We start from the raw sequence: 4,515 nt of genomic DNA, 5'->3' as shown, positions 1-4,515 counted from the left end.
TTGGGGAGGGGGTGGGGTTCTTGTTGCTTTTGTGGGGTCCCCCACCCCACCCCACCCCATTATATATGTATCAGAATTAAAGTACCATGTTTTTGTTTCCTACACCACTTAAATAATTACATATGTAAGGTCTCATGTATACACACACACACACACACAAACATACACATATATGCACGCACACACGCAAGCATGCATGCACCTACGCACAAACATTTAAGGAGAAATTAGTTGAATCAGTTACCCTTCAGAGACCAGCTGCTAACGGTCCAATGATGTTGTCTGTTGTCGTGGCACAAATTCCTTATCATGGAAGAAGGTGAGGTCTGGGAAAACAAAAATTAGGCACCAGAGATTTTTCATTCTCCTAAAAGAGTTTTCTCTGCTCGTTATAACTTGATAAATACTGTGTTGGAAACAAATTTGTCCCAACATGGCCGTGTAGTTAAGAAACTCACTTTGCAATCATTTGGTTACAGATTCAGTCCCACTGTATGGTACCTTGGGTGAGTATCTTCTGCTGTAGCCTCATGTATCTTGGGTGAGTATCTTCTGCTGTAGCCTTTATTATTATATAGCCAACCAGTGCCTTGTGAGTGAATTTGGTGGACAGAAACTGTGTGGAAGGCAGTAAGCTGGCAGAAACGTTAGCACGCCGGGCGAAATGCTTAGCAGTATTACGTTCTGAGTTCAAATTCCGCCGAGGTCGACTTTGCCTTTCATCCTTTCAGGGTCGATAAATTAAGTACCAGTTACGCACTGGAGTCGATCTAATCGACTTAATCCCTTTGTCTGTTCTTGTTTGTCCCCTCTATGTTTAGCCCCTTGTGGGCAATAAAGAAATAAGAAACTGTGTTGAAGCCAACTGAAGAGTGCCCTGTTGTGTGATATGGTGGGTTCTGAGGAGGCTAGGGATAGATGAGTGGCTGGTGAAAGCTGTACAGGCAATATACAAAGGTGCTGTCAGTAAGGTGAGAGTTAACTATGAATACAGCAAAGAATTAGAGCAACAAGGTCGATTTCATTGCGTTTGAGATGCATATTGCAAATATTGATTCGTTGTGTTAAGTGAATCTCTTTCATTTTATGTGGAACCCAAATATTGAGCTTCTTAATGAATCCAAGACATTTTAAGTGATTTTCAATTGTTGTGTGTGATACATTTAACCTCTCTGCAATCTCTCACACAGTTATATGACAATCAGATTCAATTACGACTTTGATTTAATCATCATCAACTTCAGTAGGTTGACCAGAATGTTGGTCATCTTTGAATAGAAAGTCTCCAGAACAGAACTTTTAAAACCATTTCTGACACGTGCATTCTGTTAAGCAACCAACGCCATAAACTTCCCATATCTCTTTGTGAGCCTCAACAGTTTTCTTGCCTTTACGGAAATAAAAAAGCAAAATATGGCGAAAATGTTCGTTTTTTGCATTCCACGTTAAAATTGACACTAGTTGTAAACAGAATTACGTGCAATTTGCTTCTGAGGTAAGCTAAAAGTAACGAAATTACTTTCTTGCCAACCCAATAAATAATGGTATGTATCTGTGGTTTTCTGGCAATGTGCAAGATGAGATAATGCTAATCCTAGCCAGTGCAGACTTAAAGCTACTTTGGGTGGTCCTTGTACTAATCAAGGGATTTCACTTACGTGGGTCTTTCTGGGTCAAAGGAAAGGCAAAACCAGAATGTCTGAGAAAGACAACAGAGTTTGTGGTGGGTGGGGACCCAAAAGCATTGGTAATGATCAACTCAAAAACCTTAATAGAGGCCAACTCTAGTTGCAGAAAGGTATTGGCTCCTTGTTGAATTCAGTCACTTATCTACACAGGTATCGTTTTTTTTTTTCTTTTCTATATAGGCATAGAAGTCGCTGTGTGGTAAGTAGCTTGCTTACGAACTGCATGGTTCCGGGTTCAGTCCCACTGTGTGGTATCTTGGGCAAGTGTCTTCTACTATAGCTTCGGGCCGACCAAAGCCTTGTGAGTGGATTTGGTAGACGGAAACTGAAAGAAGCCCGTCATATGTATGTGTGTGTGTGTTTGTGAGTCTGTGTTTGCCTCCCTCCCCAAACATCGCTTGACAACTGACGCTGGTGTGTGTTTACGTCCCCGTAACTTACCGGTTCGGCAAAAGAGACCTATAGAATAAGTACTAGGCTTACAAAGAATAAGTTGTGGGGTCAATTTGCTCTACTAAAGGCGGTGCTCCAGCATGGCCAGTCAAACGACTGAAACAAGTAAAAGAGTATATCCTGTCAAGGTGTCCATCTACCTTACACACACCGAGGTGACACTCCTAGAGTGGTATTGCCAGTTTATTCACCAAGGACCAAACAATGACACAGGTAGTACTACCAGTTTATATGATTAACAGTAGCTGATCATTTTTTAGTGTGACTTGACAATGTAGTCATAGATATACTATATCTAAAAATAAGACAGGATGATCATCAAAGCTGGAATAGTTTTGAGCAGAGGACTACTTGATAAGGACTGACCTGCAACTAAGACACAACTACAACAGTAATCACTTTGCCACGTCAACCACCACCCATACCATCAGTGATTCATTGCAAACTTTACACAACTGCCATATGCACCACCAGTGGTGCATTTTCATAATTTGAGAAAATATTTTATCCTGTATCTTTGAGGATATTTAAGTAACACCGAGTGCTTAATATTAAAGTTTGATTATGAAATATTGTAAAAATGCAAAAAATAAATTACATTTACTTGTAATTAAACAGTAAGCAGTGTGACTGCACAAAATACGTGGCATCATCATTTGTTCCAGTAACAGACTGTGGTGTTTAACCTCTCGAACTCATTTAAAGTGTAAAAAACCCCTTCAATCATGAATGACCATGGGATTGCATTTAGAAAGTTCCCCTCCGAGGCACAAGTACCAGGCAAGGTTGTTTATGGAAGACCAGCAGTCGCCCATGCATATCATCCTCCAGTCTCCATGCCACCGACGTTATCCAAGGGAAAGGCAAAGGCTTGGCACCAGTGATGTCGCAACTCGTTTTTACAGCTGAGTGAACTAGAGCAATGTGAAATAAAGTGTCTTGCTCAAGGACACAACACAACCTGCTCCAGGAACTGAACTCACTACTTCATGATTGTGAGCCCAACGCCCTAGCCACTGAGCCATGCACCTTCACATTGAACTCATTTAAACCAACCCTACTCAATCCAAATATTCTACCTGCTTTACACTCAAACTGACCAGATCTGATCTCTCTCACTTATCCTACAATGCCATTCTAAAAAATAAACAATCACACCATCAAAATATCAAAGCTATGAGATAATGCATGATTGATTCAAAACACTGTGAATAAATAAGCATTACATTTAACAGAGTAATCTGAATGCTAAAAGGGTTAAGGTACATCAAATATTTTAATTTTCAAACAAGGATACACAAATATTCAAACAGGAAAATTTGTGGAGCTGATAAATGGGAACACAAGACTTTGTGACACAGCCATTTTGGTGCCATTTATTTGGTGTTGCTGACTCATTGCTTATTTATTTGGCATCAGATGTTTTCAGCTTGCCCTTGTTTTAATGCTTCTTCCTCTTTTTTTTACTCCTACCAATCACAGAAACCATAAAAAAGGATCGTGGACATTGCCTTTCCTCCTCTGACTAAGCTATAAAAAAAAAAAATTAATAATAGAAACATCTGGAGAATTCTGATGTGAACATCTGGCACCAGTGATGTCAAATGAAATGATTCAGTGCACACAAAAATTATATATCAATGAATGAGACTGCTTGTATGACAGTGACACTATTATCATGGTACGTCAAGACAAGGACAGATAAACACACACACACATGTGTGTGTGTGTGTGTCTCCACTTTTTGTAACCCACAGTCGTCCTGTTTGTTTTCATATCTGTCCCTCGTCCATCCACTAATTGTCTTGTCTTAAATTATATTTATTCCACATTTGTATATTAACTTTCTACATCGCATAGTTGTTTAGTTCATTTTCTGTCTTGTTTTTTGGCTCACCAATTCCCGGCAGCACTTTTGCTATCGGCGCCACCAGACAGAGATACACTATTGTCATTAAGAAATGAAATTGTATTTGACCCTTCAGCCAATAAATGATGGAGAGTTGGTGACCTTTTGTGTCTGTTTCCGATTTGTTTGTGCATTTATTATGTTTTTAACTTGTGAGTGGTTGGTGTTAGGAAGGGCATCCAGCTGTAGAAACTCTGCCAGATCAGATTGGAGTCTGGTGTAGCCATCTGGTTCACCAGTCCTCAGTCAAATCGTCCAACCCATGCTAGCATGGAAAGCGGACGTTAAATGATGATGATGATGATGATGATGATGATGATGATTTATAGGTGCAGGAGTGGCTATGTGGTAAGAAGCTTGCTTCCCAACCACATGGTTCCAGGTTCAGTCCCACTGCGTGGCACCTTGGGCAAGTGTCTTCTACTACAGCCTCGGGCCAACCAAAGCCTTGTGAGTGGATTTGGT

At 40.3% G+C, this 4,515-nt stretch overlaps 1 protein-coding gene across 2 annotated transcripts in view; it reads right to left on the bottom strand.

The window, feature by feature from the left end:
- The window catches only part of LOC106869760 (ras GTPase-activating protein 3), a 214,418-nt gene that overhangs the window by 81,562 nt on the left and 128,341 nt on the right, over positions 1-4,515 (bottom strand). The gene's annotated exons all lie outside the window — the stretch shown is intronic.

The sequence above is a fragment of the Octopus bimaculoides genome, chromosome 9, assembly GCF_001194135.2.
Source record: "Octopus bimaculoides isolate UCB-OBI-ISO-001 chromosome 9, ASM119413v2, whole genome shotgun sequence".
In the NCBI taxonomy this organism is placed as follows: domain Eukaryota; kingdom Metazoa; phylum Mollusca; class Cephalopoda; order Octopoda; family Octopodidae; genus Octopus; species Octopus bimaculoides.
Note: the sequence above shows the minus strand (reverse complement) of the source record. Positions and strands in the feature narration are given on the sequence as shown.